Source organism: Pinus tabuliformis, chromosome Q (assembly GCF_031772625.1).
Source record: "Pinus tabuliformis cultivar Carrire ecotype Pingquan chromosome Q, CPIR1, whole genome shotgun sequence".
In the NCBI taxonomy this organism is placed as follows: Eukaryota; Viridiplantae; Streptophyta; class Pinopsida; order Pinales; family Pinaceae; genus Pinus; species Pinus tabuliformis.
Genome location: NC_142296.1, coordinates 1,074,582,762 through 1,074,601,367, shown reverse-complemented (window position 1 = coordinate 1,074,601,367; position 18,606 = coordinate 1,074,582,762).

Here is an 18,606-nt window from a genome sequence, read left to right as displayed (position 1 = left end):
GGCTTCATGGTTTCTTCAGTAGAAGTGCCAGCATTTGGAGATCGAGAGCACCGTGGGGGAGAAGGCTAGGAAGCGCAGAACCCTAGTTGTGCCAGTCGGCCGTCAGCGCCATCATCTTTTCTCTTCACTTCGACTTAGTTTCTAAAAGTGTTGAATATTACAAAACCTTTGTGTTTTCATTAGATGCCAAGAAAATTCATCCTGTTGATCAAATTGTACTTCAGAAGCAGGCAAGATAAATGATATATTCATCTTTGACAATTTATGCCATGGTTGTTGTAACACCCCGCCCTTGTGTACTACATTATTGTAAACCTAAGCTAAGTTAAAGCTAGGTGTTATATCCTCCCTGGTGTGTTAAATGTTTCTAAACCTAAGATGAGGAAAGCTATGTTTCATACCCTTCTTTGTGGGTTAAACTATTCCACACCTAAGCTGAGGAAAGCTAGGTGATATGTAATATGAAAAGCGAATGTATTATTAAATAAATTAATCAAATAAATCTCTTCGAGGGTGGAGCACCAAGAGAGAGGAGTTTCTTGCCAAATACCATGAGGAATGGGATAGAGATGAATCTTTCATGATAAGCTTCTATATGTGATTCTAGATAAGATTGAATGGATTGGATATCCATCGGATTGATGGGAGATAAAAATCTATAGAACATAAAAGCTTTCGGGAGATAAAGTCAAACTTTTATGTGGAAAAGCATTATGGGAGATAAATACGAGCTTTTCTGGATAAGACCTAGTAAAATGGAAAAATCAATAAAGCAAGACACTGTTAATGGTAACGAAATCATGAAAGAGGGTATTAAATACCCAGTGCATTGATCAATTGAGAACAGTTGATCCTTGGCAAGATCTTTGGCTCAGGGGGAATCAGAGGTGATTCATGGCTGGGTGGTGGTGCTCCTCCCTCCAAGTGAGATTTAGTTGGTGTCAGATGCGTGGAATGTGTGTATGATGTTTCTTCCCTTTTTGTTTTAAATTCATTTAACTTATGAAAGAAATTGTATGAATTTTCTAGCAATGAGAATGATTGAAGGAATTATCTGTGACTATTATAGATGAGTAGATTTACCTATATTCACGGCATTTATGAGATAATGTTATATGGATGCATGTGACAATTTTGGCATAGAAATGAAATTATAAGTTAGGTTGTTAAAGGATCAATGTGTAGATCTTAGGTAGTATTGGTATATCCAATCCCTTGTTAAGGTAAATAGTCATATTTGAGACTTTTATTGTTGATGATACTATCTGTGTTTCTGTAATTGATTTCACTCTTATGCATGTGGATGAGTAAAATGTTCAGTGAATCTAACTCTAATCATCATTATGTTTAAGGAACATAGTTGTATTTAATGTTATATTATGTCTCTGATATATATAGTTGGGTAGATAATGGGCACATGACATAGATGCATGCATTTCATGGTATAGTCCATGATAGTTCTATTAACTATTACATGTGTATTCAAGGAGGCTGGTTTAGAAATGGTAGCATGCTTTAGTATTTTGCAGATTTTCATGCATGTGGAATAATTATGGAGGAATGTCTTCCTTAGTATTATCAAAAGGTTCACTATGGTTAATATTGTGCATAATGAAATTAAATGCTCCTGCATGCAATATAAGGAATTGATGGTATATTATTTTAGTCATGCATGATAAAAGAAAGACTATAATCATGATGGATGATCATGATAAGGGAGTTAATTAAGATCATTAATGTAGGCAAGGAAATTATAACCAAGGAAATCTTAATTATAACTAAGGAAAATTTTTAATAGCTAGGAAATTAGAAGTTAATTCCACGTAAGCCATGGAGGTATGTGACAATAGCTTATAAGCTCTAGGCTTCTATGAATAACATTCATTCCCAATTAAATCTAGAAAATTTGTCTTCTCTAGCTAAGCATAGAAGAATGAAAGGACTTGAAGACCTGGTTTTGAGATTAGGATTGTATACTAAAGATGTAAAAGCAACATAAGAGATAATAAAAAATAGGAATTTTGATATTTAAGCCTTAAGGAAATAACTCAGATTTCCAACTACTGAACATCCTCAAGAAAAAGATGTAGATCAGTTGGAGAAAGAAAAATAAAATATGCTTCGAATGATTGTAGAATAGAAAAAATTCAGAAAATGGAAGTAGAGATGGACAAATTAATATAGGAGAGGGAACTCCAAATCAACACTATAGTAGGAACATCTATAGCAGTAGTGTCTACAACAAAAAGAGAGTCTCCTAGTCCCAACCAAGAAGATCAATTATCAAAATATATGGGAGACATTTCATTAAAAATGTGCAAATTGAAAAACTTAGAACTCAACTCCAGAAAATTTAAGATGATAAGGTAAGGGTCGATAATGCAAATCTGGCCAAAGTTCAGAAATTTTTTAGATTAACTATAAAAATAGAGAAATATGAGAATGAGTGGTTGATTGCACACACATTAGCTGAGGCAAAGCAGAAGATATGGATTGATATAAATTTTACCATGACTGAGCTTTGGACATTTATTCAAATCATTTTAGAACAGGAAGAGTCAGTGCAAAGATAAAAAGTAGTCATCACAAGAATCAAAGAAGATTTGCAGCACATGCTTTGAGAATATAATAAAATAATCCAAGTACTCAATTCTAAAAAAAAAAGAAGAACTAGGAAAATTTGGAATTGAGTACATAACTGATACTTTCCTACAGGTAAGAAGAGTTTTGAAAAAAAAAAATCGAATATTATAGTTAGAGAATAAGTGTCAAAACTTAGAATCATGGATTAAAATGTTTCACAAAAAATTCAATATTCTACATAAAAAAGGACTTCCAACTCTATAACATTCTAGTGGCCAATTTATTCTGCTAGAAGACTGTCATTAGAAATGGAACGATATAGCAGTAGACATAACCAAACTCGCCAAGGTCAAAGACTGAATCAATGGTAAATCATTCCTAGAATACCTAGAGTATGATCTTTTCATTCAACATGAAATTAACCATTTGTTCATCACTAGGCCAACTTTTGAAAAATACACAGAAGGCGATGAGGGATATAAGAGTGTAACAAAATTTTCTATCTCATGAGATGATAAAAGATGGGATTAGTTACTTGAACTCATACAGTAAAATAGAGTGCATCGAATTAAGTGACCAGACACGGGGAAATAACGAGAAGTAAGATGAAAATAAGGAGATGAAAAAAAAAAAAAAAAAATAGTTAAAGGAAACCATCATCAAACAACACCCTTAAATTGTGTCTTGATTATTCAAATCAGTTTAGAATAACTACTTTCTTTTTCTATTTTTTTACATCGAAAATAGTTTCAAATATTATTTCATTTTGTAATAAATTTTATTTCTTGATCTAAGATATTTTCAAATTAGATTCTATATGTATTTTGTAATTCAAATGAGTCAAAGTTCAACCCTTGTAATGGACCCTTATAATTTCTTCTCAGTGCACTTATGACCTTTAGTGTATTTGCTATCACAATTGTAACAAAGCCCTTTTTCTCTTTTTTCTTCCAATTGTTGTGGTGTAACCCTTGTAGGTTATGGAAGGCTAGGAGAAACAACACTTCCATCATTATAGTTGTGAGGTGTAGACTTCCTTGTTGCCATAATTTTACTTTCCACTATGTCACAAAGCCCTTCTACTCTTTCCAATTGTTGTGGTGTTGCTCTAAAGAAGGTGTTACTCTTTGTATCCTCATAATGTGCTATCATTTCCTCCGTGAGAATTGACCACGTAACAAGTTGTTTACGAGAAAAACGCCCTTTATACCATAAAAATTGATCTGGTTCTAAATATGAAGATGCATTACATACCTTTTGTAACAGTGGTACACCATGTAGATCAAAATATTGCTTCATCTAAAGTATCCAATTTACTGGATCCTTGCCATCAAACTTCCTCATCTTGCTTTTTCTTGATTTTAGGAGCTCGATCTCGAAACAATTGTAACTTTGTACTTTCGGATCTTTAAGTTCTGAAATGATGACCTATAGTAGCCTTCTGTGTCCTATTTCCAATTCCCCCAGTCTGATCCAAATTGGATTTTTCGAGGAAGAGTTATGCCAAATCTCCCGCAGTGACTCGATTATAGACTAGTTCAGTAGAGCAAACTTGTATGATGTGCCACGTGTCACAGTTTCGACCTTTGGCTCTAAAAAATATATACACGAAACTACAATCTGTCCTATTTGTATACCTTCTAATGAAATTTCAATCCGATGCCCAAAGAGAGGGTTATGACAATTTTCTCGAGGTCATCTGTTTGGAATGTAATTGAGGATTCTGCAAAAGGACCGACTTCCTCAAATCAAATCTATGCAACTATAGTGTGAAAAGCTCTGAAATTTTGACCCAAGGTTCAGTAAGATTTCATCTCAAATGGGCTTTTTTTTTGGCTTCTAAAATGTCACAGAAGAAAGTTATAGTGAAAATGCCACGATGTCCTATTTGGAGTAGTGAAACCCTAGAATCCAAAGCTCTGATACCAAATGTTACGAAAGCAGCTCACAAAATGATTGAAACGATAGATCAACACCTTAGAATTTAGCCTCTTCGAGGGTGAAACCTCCTTTACATTACATAAATGAACAATTCTTGGATGATACAAATGAAAATACCTCTTTTCTATATATAGGAGTCTAAGGGGTCATAAAATAATCAGAGCTAACATAACAATAATAATGTAAGGGCATAATAATAACAATAGTGGGCTTCTATGGGGCACAATAGTAACAATATGGGGACTACATGGGTACAAAAATATAATAATGGGGTTGTACTAATAACAATAAGGGGTTACAGTAGTAGTATAGGGGCCTAACATTCGCCCACGAATGACTAAGGGTATTCAACCTTCTGGGAGGACAACCTGGTTAAAAGCATTTTTTACAGAGGTAACCCTATGATTTCTTTAATGTTAAACAATCATTCTAAATTATTTTTTTGGTATTCTGAATAGGTTGAACCAAGGGTTTCATGGTTTCTGTGAGAAGATAGGTGGATGCTAAACATCAGAGTCTCTTCAGGCATAGGTGACTATCCTTTTCTTTCTTTCTTTCTCAAAGGATTCTATATCTTGTCGAATTTCTAACCAGAGGTTGACATATAGATATGCCTACCTGCAAATTAGTTTTAATAGGGATGGCATCAGAAAAAAGTTGTGTCCTCACCATTTTCTTCCCTTGATCTCATACAGGTTGGAAACTACCCCCGGTTCCTACTACTTCTACTATGAAGTAATATGCATATATTTTTCTTGGTGTTCGGGGCTGAGGCTCAACCACTACTCTCTGTTCTTAGCCTATGGAGACCTAGTGTAAGAGTTGGGTCTTTAATGACTTGCCAAGGGTTTATGATAGCGATACCCATGCTAATATTAAGCTTGTCCTTGTACTTTGCATTAGGATGCTGGTAAGAAACTGATAGGGTTTGATAGTAAGTCTTCTATGGTTATGATTGGTCCTATGCGACCAAACTATTGTTCCATTATCAGCCTAGTCACACTGTTATCATTGTAATATGTGTATCTTAATTTTTCCTTAATGAACTTAACGCTTCATAGCATGAAATTTAACACTATCAGCTAAGATTATACAATATTTCTCTATTTTTGTTATTATCGTTTTGTTTGAATTCATTTTTTATCATTAAATGTCGGTCGACTAGAATATTGGAATGAATTCTTGGCATGAAGAAAAGGGGCCGGGTAACTCCATGATTAAGAGAGTGTAATTCTTCTAGGATCTTGTGGAAACTTCGAAGTGATAGCTCATACTGTGTAAGAATGAGGGCTTCTATATTTTTATGTTTAGGAAAATACATGTATAAATATAAAGGTTATTCAAAGAGTTATTTTCACATGCATTATTTATGTTTATTGGTCACAACATACAATAGAACTCTACAGTCTTTGTATATAAATATATCTTAGCATTGTGTATTTATTCATATATGATAGTCGAAAGGACTTCGTTGTAACAATACCTTATAAACTGCATAAGTCTATCCTAGCATTGTGTATTTATTCATATATGGCATTCGAAAGGAATTTGTTGTAACAATACTTTTTAAACTATATCCTACTTTCAGGAATCGTTATATTTCACTTAATTGTCTTTCTTGTATTTCTATTCACGAGCATATAATTGCTTGCAAAGCTGCTAATTCGCTTATTTATCTATTACTAGATTATCAAATTTATAACTTTCTAAGAGTAGATTATGTTATTGATCTGTTTAAGACTTGATAGTGGATGTATAATTATCATAAAGTTTACAGTTAGCTTCTTTGTCTAAGATTTGAATTTTATATATATCTATCTATGTGTGTGTGTATGTGTGTGTGTTGTTCAGAAGACTTGTTGTTTACTTATCTGTTTGAAAGTCTCTCCTCCAAGCGACGAGTCTGGCAATTACGTGTAGACTCTCCCTCGAGCACTTTCTCTTTTTCACACTAGATTATCTAGTTACAATCAGTAACTTGGGTCTCAGGACTTCCATCCAGCCTCAAGCTCTGTACGTTCTTCTTGACTGTGTTAAGTAATTTTCCCACTAGTTTTTCCACCTAGCTCTAGGATCCCTTTTTCCTTCTTTCCCTCTCTCTATATTTCCCTTTCCAAGGAGAGGGTAATTTTTTCTTGGCAATCGTTTCTTTTGATTAAAAGTAAAATACTTGCTATTTTGTTAAAGTATCATTACCAATAATTTAGGTAATCACAATATATGTTTCTTGGCCTTCCAGCCTCAGTCAGTTGATATTTAACATCAAAATGTAATAAAATTAAAATTAAAATTTAGTACAGATCAACTTAGTAATTTTAGTAAATTTTATGTGACTTGGGGTGTTACATCTCTACCCCCCCCCCCCCATATGAGGAACATTGTCCCTGGTGTTCTCTCTGCTTTCAAAAAACAATGCTGTATAAGTTTTCTGCATAAATTCCTCCTCTTCCCAAGTGGCCTCATCCAGGCCAAAGTGCTTCCATTTCACTTTAACCTAGGTGATGGATCACTTCCGCAAGTTGGTTTCTCTTTGATCGAGAATATGAAGAGGTTCTGCCAGGAACTCTCCTTCTGGTTTGACTTGCACAAAAAGAAAAATCAACTCTCATTTACATCATGTTTCAAAAGAAAGACAACATATCCAGTCATATAACCACTTAATTGTTTACCTGAATATATTCCCACTCAGTAATGTGCTGAGCATATATATATATATATATATATATATATATATATATATATATATATATATATATATATATATATATATATATATATATATATATAGATACATGAAACACATTGGGACCCGAATGTGGCTTGGTAGCACAAGCTTGTAGGCCACTGGTCCAACTCGTTTCAAGACTTGAAAGGGTCGATAGTATCGAGGTGCTAATTTAGAACAACCTCGCCACTGTAAGGAACTTTTTTGGCGCTTCACTCTTAGATAAACATGATCTCTGGTTGAAATTCCCTGTATGTCCTCTTTTTATCTGCATACACTTTCTGTCTATCTTGGTCTGCCCTCATATTTTGTCGAATCCTCTTAACAACTTCCTTCATTTCCACTAGCATTTTAGGACCCAATGCTAACTTATTAACTAGATTATTCCATTCTATGGGCACCCTACACTTTGTCCCATATAACACCTCGAAGCAGCTCATACCTAGTGATTCTTGATGTGCATTGTTATATGTAAATTCCACTAGATGGAGGTAATCCTCCCACTTGTGTGGTTGCAACATCACAAACATGCATAGCATTTGCTTCAATACCTGATTTACCCATTCCTTCTGCCCCTCTGTTTGGGGGTGGTAGGTAGTATTAAATTGGATCTAAGTACCTAATATGGAAAAGTGAGTCTTTGAGAATGTGGATGTAAATTTTACATCACTATCAAATATTACCACCTTGGGTATTCCATGTAATTGAAAAATATCCTTCATAAATATATCTATGATTTCCATGGTTTTGTACGTGGATTTAGTAGGTATGATGTGAGTTGTTTTCCTCAATTTCTATACTACCACCATAATAGAGTCATGTTGCTTCCTTGTACAGGGTAAGCCAGTGATGAAATCTAGTGATATGGTCTCCCATTTCCATTCCAGAATGGGCAATGATTGTAACAACCTGGTGGATGTTGGTGTTCTTCCTTCACTACCTAACACTCCAAACATTTGGACAAATATTTTGTAACATCCTTCCTCAACATGGGCCAAAAGTACCCTTTCTTGATGGTCGAAAACACTTTCTGGTAACCTAGGTGGCCAACACAAGGCTTCCTATGAAACTCATCCAATACCAATTATTTAACCGAATTTTGGTTAGGAATGTAAATTCTGTTCCTAAAAGTAAGGACGTTATCAGAATTTATTTCAAATTCTGATATTTCTTTTTTTAGCGGGGCTTATTGTGCCTGTTGCTAGAGGAAAGTATATTCTGGATCTCTATTAGCTACTTCCTTTATGATTTCTAAAATATTTGAACTTACTTGGCTCATTTGGACCTCATAGGTACAATGTACCTTCCTGCTTAATGCGTCATCCACACAGTTTTCCTTCCCTTTTAGGTGTTCTATTTTGAAATCGAATTCACTTAAGAATGTTGTCCCTATGGCATGTGGAGCATTTAATCTAGACTGGTTCAAGAAGTTTGTGAGGTTGCTATGATCTGTTAGCAGCAAAAATTTCTTCCCCAGTAGGTAGTGTCACCACATTTTAAGTGCATGCACTACTACTATCAGTTGAAGGCCATAAGAATAATATTGTTATTTATACTTCAAATTTCGAGATTCATAATCAATAACCTTTGCTTCTTGTGTGAGCACCACACCAACACTTTCTTTTCTTGCATCTGTGCAAACTGTGAAATACTTTTCTGGATATGCTACTTTTAACACTGGTGCAGTAGTGAGCAGGTATTTTAACTTTCAAAACTGTGCTGACATTCAATTGTCTATTAGAAAGCGCACCACATTTTTTGTAACGAGGTCATTGGAAAGGATATTTTTGAAGATCCCTCAATGAATCTACGGTAGTATCATCTAATCCGAAGAATGATCTGATATCAATGACATTCTTTTGGGTTGTCCATTCCATGATTGTTTTGATCTTTTCCAAGTCTACTACAATGTCATTTACTGATATAACGTGACCCAAGTACTGAATCTAATCTTTAAAAAATTCACACTTGCTGAATTTGGCATACAAATGATTTTCCCTTAGTGTTTGCAATACTATTTTCAGATGTTATTTATGCTCCTCCTCATTCTTAGAGTATATTAAAATATCATCAATGAAAATCAACACAAATTTATCATGGTAGGGCTAGAAAATACCATGCATCAAACTCATAAAGGTGTCCTGGGCATTTGTGAGACCAAAAAGTAATACCGCGAACTCGTAATGACCATATCGAGTAAGGAATGTTGTCTTGTAAATGTCTTCTCTATTTATTCTTATCTGATGGTAACTAAATCTTAAATCAATTTTCGAAAAAACCTTAGCTCCTTGCACATGATCAAATAGATCATCGATACATGGCAAAGGATACTTATTCTTAATGGTGAGTTTGTTTAGTTGTTGATAATCGATGCATAATATCGAGGTCCCATCCTTTTTTTGTACAAATAATACGGAGGCTCCCTAAGGGGACACAATGGGATGGATATAATTTTTATGTAAGAGCTCCTCAAGCTGCATTTTGAGTTCTGTTAACTCAGGTATGCTGATGTGATAAGGGGCTATAGATATATGGGTTTCAACCAAAATTAACTCAATGGTGAAATAAATATCACACTTTGGTGGTAAACCTAGAATAGTTTCGAGGAATACATCAACAAATTCTTGAATAACATGAGTATTTGAAGGGAGGTCATTTTAATTTTAGTGTTCATGAATCCATCTAAACATCATGTATTTGACAATCATTTCTAATACATTTTCCGAGATGGCTAGTAGTAATGTGACATAACTTGGTATTGGTTTTAATTCATTGGAGCTCCTTCCTCTAGCCTGATTCAGTAATAAAACTCATAGTTTTCTTCTTGCAATCTACTAGGGACCAACACTTTTCCAGCTAGTCCATCCCGATTAATACGTCATAATAACCCAAAGGAAGTATATTAAGGTCCACCCAAATAGGTTGTCCTGAAATCGTTATGGGATAATGTTATGTTTTTGGGGTTACCATTCTTTCCGTCCCCATGTCTAGTTGAACTAACCATGGTTTTGAAAACTTACTGCTCTGAAGTTGACATTTATCTACCACCTTAGGACTAACATAGCTTAAGTTGGCACCTGGGTCAAATAAAATGGAGACATGTTGCTTGGCAATCATACGTTCACATTCGATCATGGTGGGTTGAAATTCTGTGTGATGATCATCCAAGTCAACATTAATTCTTGGCATACTCTGTGCCACATCCCCAACTATGGATGCTTCTTGCATATTTGATAGTTGTTCCATTCTTGCCTTATGTGGACAATTCTTGTAATAGTAAGGTTCTACGCACCCCCAACACTATAGAGGTGGTTTTGATTGCTGGTCATTAACCAATTTAGTAACTCCTTCTAACTGTTTGTTTTCTGAATAAGCAGCCTTTGAATAATTTCTAGTTGGAAATTTTCTTAGGGGTTTTTGTTGTACATTTCTGCCACCAACAAATCTTGAGTGTTTATTTCGAATCATAATTCTATCTTTCCTATTTAAGCTCCTCTTTGGGCCTTCATTCTTTTATTTCATTTGCTTGTAGCAGATGCGAGCTTTTTGTACAATGTCATCCATTGTCTTGGGGTAGTCAAATTCTAATTTCTCCTTCATAATGTTGGGTAAGCTGCTGATGAAGCACTGAATTTTGGCCTTTTCTTATTGCATGTAAGGCACGTAGCATAGCAAGGAGGTGAATAGTGTCACGTACTCATCCATGGTTAAGGTTCCCAATCTTAACTCATGAAATTTCTTTTCCTTTTCATAGTAATATTGTTTATTTGAATATTTGTCTTTGAAATGCTTTTGGAACTCTTGCGAGGTGACTTCCTCTTCATTGATTTTCCTTACTATTTTGATTTCTTCGCACCACAAGGTGGTCTTACCTCTTAATTGATAAACTACTAATTAAGCCTTCAATTTATCTCTGCACTCATAAATCTAGAAATATGTGCCCATATCAATTAGCCAAGATTCTGCTGCCTCTTGTAATTCCCCTTCAAAGAGTGATGGCTTGATCTTTTTAAATTTTCCTTGCAATTCAGTTTTCTGTCTTTTAGTTTTGTGTTGGTCAGAAACACTATCTTAGAGCCCTTTTTCGTCTTCCCCGTGTTTCTCGGCTGACTCAACGTTTTCTTCTCCATGTTGAGGTGTTGGGGTCTTCTGCTGATTCTTGGCACTGGGTCTGGATGCCATTGATTCTGTCGATTGAAAAGACTTTTGAGAATTTTATCCTCTTCTTTGCGTAATCTTTCATTATATGTTCCTAAATCTATCATTTCAGCGCACAATTGTTAGACAATCTCAAGTAACACCGCATTAGCTTGTCGTGATTCTTCCCCAACTACATCCAAATATCAGGATTAGAATTTACATATGTGGTTCCCGGCGGATAGATTGGTCTTGGGCTCCCCTACATTTTTCCTTTTCTCTTTTGTTGGTGTGATCTGTGTGTTCACACAAAAGTTTATTTAGTTAAAAACTAAATCACATCTATTTCCAATACATATCTTATTCCCAAAGAGTCTAAGTGTACGAACGAAGCTGTGGTACCATTTGTAACAAGCATATCAAAAAAAATTTATTGTTTTAATTTACGTTCTCAAATAAGTAATTAACTATGATCTCAAATAGAATCTAGATGAATTTAATGGACTACTCTATGTATACGGAAGGCACATGGGTTCACACTCTACCATTTAATACACTGTGAATCTTTGGCAGTGACAACAGTTATAACAATATAATTAACATTAATTCCCCATGGCGCCATTCTGATTTCTCAATTTTCTCATTATATGGAGGCGAAGGTTTGGCCATGTGTCAAGCTTTGGGCCATACTTCAACCAACAAGAGATATTGTCATAGGGAAAGAGGAGTACAGGTGGTATTTCCCTTGACTGTCAATCTACAGAGGCAATCCAACTGTGCAAGAGGGGAAAGGGTTTACCTAACCACCGAGGTACCTATAGGGCCGATGGCTAGTCATTTTTGTTGTTAGCTTTGGGGTTCTTCCTTCTCCGCAATGTTTTACCTCTGGAACTACTCGATGAGGCCTGATCCCTTGCTGTCGTGAGCTATGGCGTTCTCTACCCACCTGATAGTAACAGGTAAAGCCGTTCTTTTTTCTTTTATTCATTCTCATTGATTTATACTACCGAGGTAGGGCTTAAATAATTACTGTTTGACTGAACTATGTTTTTTTAATGATTTCCCTCTTCGCTCAGGAATGACTAAGGGTATTCAGCCTTCTCGGAGGACAACCTAGTTAAAAGCATTTTTTACAGAGGTAACATTATGAGTTCTTTAATGTTAAACTATCATTCTACATTATTTGTTTGGTATCCCAAATAGGCTGAACCATGGGTTTCATGGTTCCTGCGACAGGATAGGTGGCTGCTAAACATCAGAGGCTCTTGAGGCACAGGTGACTATCCTTTTGCTTCTTTCTTTCTCAATGGATTCTATATCTTGTCGGATTTATGACCGGAGGTTGTCTTGCATGTAAATCTACGTACACATTGGTTTTAATCGGTATGGCATTGGAAAAAAGTTGTTTCCTCACCATTTGCTTCCATCAATCTCATACAGGTTGGAAACTACTCCTAGTTCCTACTGCATCTACTATGAAGTAATATGCATATACTTTTCTCAGGGGTCCATGCTGATGCTGGACCACTACTCTTTGTTCTTGGCTTACTGAGACCTGGTATAAGAGTTGGCTCTTTAATGACTTTGCAAGGGTTCCTAATCTTAATCTTGTCCTTGCACTTTACATGAGGATAATGGCAAGAAACAGGCAGGGTTTGATAATAATTCTTCTATGGTTATGATAGGTCCCATGCAACGAGAGTATTGTTCCATTATCAGCGTAGTCACTTTGCTATCATTGTAATATGTATATCTTAATTTTTCCTTAATGAACTTAAAGCTTCATAGCATGAAATTTAACGCTATCAGCTAAGATTATACAGTATTTCTCTATTTTTGTTATTATGTTTTTCTTCGAATTCATTCCGTATCATTAAATTCCGGTGGAATAGAATATTGTAACGAATTCTTAGCATGAAGAAAAATGGGTCGGGTAACTCCATGATTATAGAGAGTGTAATTCTTCTAGGATCTTGTAGCTACTACTGTGTAAGAACGAGGGCTTCTATAGTTTTATGTTTAGGACAATACATGTATAAATATACAACTTATGCAAAGAGTTATATTCACATGCATTACTTATGTTTATTGGTCACGGCTTACTATTGAAATGTACAGTCTTTGCCTATAAATCTATCTTATCATTGTGTATTTATTCATATATGACAATTGAAAGGACTTTTTTGTAAGAATACTTTATAAATGGTATTCTACTTTCAAGATTGTCTTTCTTGTCTTTCTATTTATGAGCATATAATTCCTTGCTAACATGCTAATTCACTTATTTAGCTACGACTAGATTATCCAAATTTATAACTTTCTGAGAGTAGATTATCCTACTAATCTGTTTAAGACTTGATAGTGGATGTATAATTATCAAAAAGTTTACTGTTAGCTTCTATGTCTAAGATTTGAAGTGTTATCTTCAGAAGACTTGCTATTTCTTATCTGTCTGAAGGTCTCTCCTCCCATCCCAGAACAATTACTACGCTCCCGAGAGCACTTTATGTTTCTCTGTACTTTCTTTTTCAATGTGTTAAGAAATTTTCCCACTGGTTTTTCCACCCAGCTCTAGGATCCCTTTTGCTTCTCTCCCCCTCTCTATATTTCTTGGCAACCACTTCTTTTAATTAAAAATAAAAGAGTTGCTATTTTGTTAAAATATCATTACCAATATTTTAGGTAATCACAATATATGTTTCTTGGCCTTCTAGCCTCAGTCAATTGATGTTTAACATCAAAATGTAATAAATATTAGATTAACATTTAGTAGATCAACTTAATAATTTCATATAAATTTTATATGACTTTTGGTATTACATTAATATTTACTAGTGACATAATTTATATAACCATATTAATTAATAATTAAATCTAAGCATCTATATTAATATAATTAAATGATTTACTAAAATTCTATTCTAAAAACATTAACAAAACCCAAAATTCATAAGCTTATATATAAGACCCTAAAGAACTAAGAAGAAAATTTTCATACACACCCTTATATAATTGCAAATCCATAAACGCTTCTCAATTGCATATAGAATTCATTCAATAAAAGCTCATCTTTGTATAAGTTCAGAGTAAAATCTCGATCGTAGGCTGATAATGATTTTTCATTTTAACCCTTAGGAGTCCACCAAATGATCCGAATGAAGTTTAATCCTTACAATTTCAAACCTCGCAAAGACTAGTGGGTAAATATTTGAAAACAACTCACATATGTAGTTTTAAATGGGGTGGCTAGTCCCTTGAAAAAGCATTTATTAGGTTATATATACAATATATTTACATAAATACAGGCAGATAAACCATCATATCAATCAACATCAATCTCCATATATCAAATATCAATCTCCATATACACTGCCGAGCAGCATCAAGATGGTGTATCGAAATCTCCATATACACTGCCGAGCAGCATCAAAATGATGGATCGAAGGCAGGCGGGAGCGTATAAGCCTGCCGCCCCGCCACTGGACCATGCACACATATGTAGTTTATAATGCATTGAAAAAGAAATCCTCAACATTTCTTAAATTGCATAAAACATCAATTTATATTTCAATTTTAATATTTATTAAACTATATAGAACCTGAACAATTGTTGGAATTTAATTCCAACTGCAACAATGAACAGCTGCACAGGAATCTGATTTGCAGTAAATGTTAAAGGTGTTCGGTGCAGCCAAGTCGCCTTTGATATTTTTGCACATAAATATGCATTAAAGTTTCAGCTGATTTCCCCTGCAGACAGCCGACTTGATTTTGATAAAGGCATCACCGCCTTGCTGCAATAAATTCTGAGATAAACATTAGAAGATATTTTGTAATAGTTTATTGTTTTAATCAGATATTTTTCAGCATATAAATACCGCACAGCAGTTCTGTTTTTAAGGTTAGAGAGAAAGATAGAGAGCAGAGGAGAGCACGCAGCAGCGTGAGTATAGTTTTCTGTTAGTGAATATGGAAACGCAGCACACAGCAGTGTTAAGAGTTTAGCAATATAGCGCAGCAGCGCTGGAATGTAATTTCTGTGTTTTGAAGAAAGAATGTGCAGCAGCATGAGCTCACATGAAAGAAGCCCTTTTCCACAGCAGTGCAGGGACTGAAAAGTAAGAGAGAGCAGCAGCGTTAGAAGAAGCAGCAGCAGCAGCTGAAGAATCACACAGAGCAGAGGAAAGCATGCAGCAGCGTGAAGAAGAGGAAGAAGAATAATTTCAGAAGAGTGAAATGCACAGCAGTGCAGAAATTTGAATGTAATTTGTTTTTTTTTATGTTCATCTGTGTGGAACAGAATCGTTCCTTAGTGAATTTCTGAAGTAGATGTTCAGCAATAGAAGTTTTTGAAATTCCCTCTGTATGAGGAAGACAAATCTGTAACAGTTAGTTTATTTTGATAAATACAAGTTAAATTTTTCCTGTTGCTGTTATACTGTCATCGTTGCTGAAACACGACGATCAGCGTTGCTGAAACAGCTCGTAACTCAAAAAATTACCTGACGTCAAAATTACGTTGCTGAAACACCTGTTTCAGCAACTGACAAAATTTCCTGTTGCTGAGACACCGTTGCTGAAACACCTGTTTCAGCAACTGAAAAAAAAAACTGTGTTGCTGAAACACAGTTTCCAGCAAGCGAATTTTTCTGTTTTTCTGTGTAAAAACAGAGTGCGATTTTTTTTGTCTGTTTGTTATGGGATTTATCAGAAAATTCCAACATGGTATCAGAGCTAGTCCAGGCTCTTTGAAGTGTTAAAGAAGCTGAAGGAAGATTTCTTGCAGCAGCAACTTCTCCAGCAGTGTGAAGACTCAGCCAAGAAAGAATCTAAGGTATTTTTCAAGAATATTTTCTGTGTTGTTATTGAAGAAACAGTCAGTGATTTTAAAAACACAGTCAGAGATTTTAAAGCCTAGAATAAGAATGGCAAGGTCAAAGAAGAAAGCCTCCAGACCTGTTAAAAATGTGTCCCCCCTTTCTACTAAACTATAAGGCAATCCATTAGACTACAGTCTATTTGAAGTTCCAAAGTTTGATGGAAACTTTGATGTATGGGAAGTAAAGATGAGGGCTTTCCTAATGTTTGAAGGGATTGAAGTCTGGGAGTCAGTGATTGATGCCAGCAATATGGATAAAGAATCCATGGAGTATGATGCACAAGCAGCAAAGACTATCTTGGATGGTCTCCCCGATTCAGTGAAGAAGAATCTTGAAAAATATACATCAGCAAAGGATATATGGGAGAGACTGCATGACCTTCATGCAAAGGGAGCACTGACCATGACAATGAGTCAAGAAGAACCCATCATAGGAGCTGAAAATGAAAAGCTTGACCTCATCAAGCTTCAAGTAAAAGAAAGGGATGAAGAGCTTGCCAAGATTAACAAGGAACTTGATGAAAGCAAGAGGAAGCATCATGAAGAAGTCATGTCTATGACAAATCAGTTGAACAGAGCAAAAAAGCAGGAAGACGCCTTGTCAAGTCAACTTGAACAAAGGCACATAAGAGTGAACAAACTTGTAGAAGAGATTGGACAGTACAAGGCAGAGGTCTCCTCCCTTAAGTCCGAACTACAAGAAGCCAAGAAGCAGGCAAAAGGAGCTGAAAAGAAAATGGAGAGCAGTCAAGCAGAAATCTCCAAAATGAAGTCTGATATTATCTCCCTTAAAATAGTAGCAGCTGAAGCTACTCGTAGCAAGGAAGAAACTGAGGGACAACTAGCAAAGAAAAATAATGAATGTGAAAAGTTAGAAGAAGAGATTGTCCTCCTTAGGAAGAAGGTTGAAGGGATGAACAAGATCATGAAGAGCTCTCAAGCCTTGGATGATATGCTCAGCTATCACAGATCTCCATATGATAAATCAGGACTTGGGTATGTAGGTGAACCCTCAAAGAAGGATGAGGATGCTTTAAGCAAAGGAGATGTGAAGAAGTCAGAAAGAAGGTATGATGCTCCTAGTTCCAGCAAAGGCAAGGAGAAAAATGAAGGCTGCAATAGAAGAAATCCTGCTCCAAGCATAAAACCAGCTACAAGAAGAAATGTAGCTGATGTCAAAGAGGCAAGATGCAATGGTCATCAACAAAGGATCTCAAGGCAGCAAGGCTTCAGAAGTACATCAACGAAACCTCCATCTCCCAGGTACCAAAGTTCATTTCTTGGTTATTGTTATGCTTGTTCAAACTTTGGTCATATGGCAAAAGACTGTAGAGCATTTTATGGAGATAGATGTTGTGGTCCTCGACAATCTCCAAGAAATAATTTTGCAAGAAGAAATCATGAATTTTTATTCATGAACAATGTTGAATGTTTCAAGTGTCATAACATTGGGCATATGGCACGTGACTGTAACTTGACATGGGCCTTTACACAAGCTAAACCCATGCAAAAGAAGAAAGTTACACAAGTATGGAGAAGGAAGAAAACACAGTCCGAAAGTCCCTTGAGCTCTCTAGCTGATCTAAGTTTCTTTTGAGAAGATTCTGCTGAAAGAAGATAAAGCATACACTAAAGGGGAGCTTGTAAATTTTTGTTTGCTGAACTGTATTAACAGTCATTTGTTGATGGAGGGTGTATTGCAGCGCAGCAGTTGCAAATGAAACTTTTGTTAATCCCTCTAAAAGGTAATATGCAGCAGTGATGAAATCAACAATGTTTTTTCTTTGTGTTTATGCAATATGCACAGAAATGCATAAAGAAGAAAAGATGGCAGCGTTGAAATGTAAAGAGAAGCAGCGCAAGAAGAAAAGTATTCAAAGCAAGAAGATCCTCACAGCAGTGGGAAGACAGAACATAAAACAGCAGATTTTTAATGCACACTGAATGAATGAGAATGTGTGTGGCAGCAGAAAGCCAAAGGAATTGCACAGTAGTGCATTGTGTAAAAAAAATGAAGCTGAAGATTGTGTGAAGCAAGGGTGTAAAAAGAAAAGGCAGCACCCCATGTAATTTTTTTTTTTTTTTTTGTTGTGTGGAGAATGCAGCGCAAAACAGCGTGATGGCAAGAAGGAGAAGCACAGTAGTGCGAAGAAAATGAAACCAGAACTAAGAGAGAATGAAGAAATGTGTTTTTACACAGCAATGCAAATAAGAAAATGCAGCAGCATGAAAATTTTTGTTGAAGAAATGAAAGGTAGTGGCACAGCAGCAGTGCGAGTGTAATCAATGAAGGGGAGCACACAGTGCGTATTTTTGTTGTTAAATGTGAAAGGAATGCGCA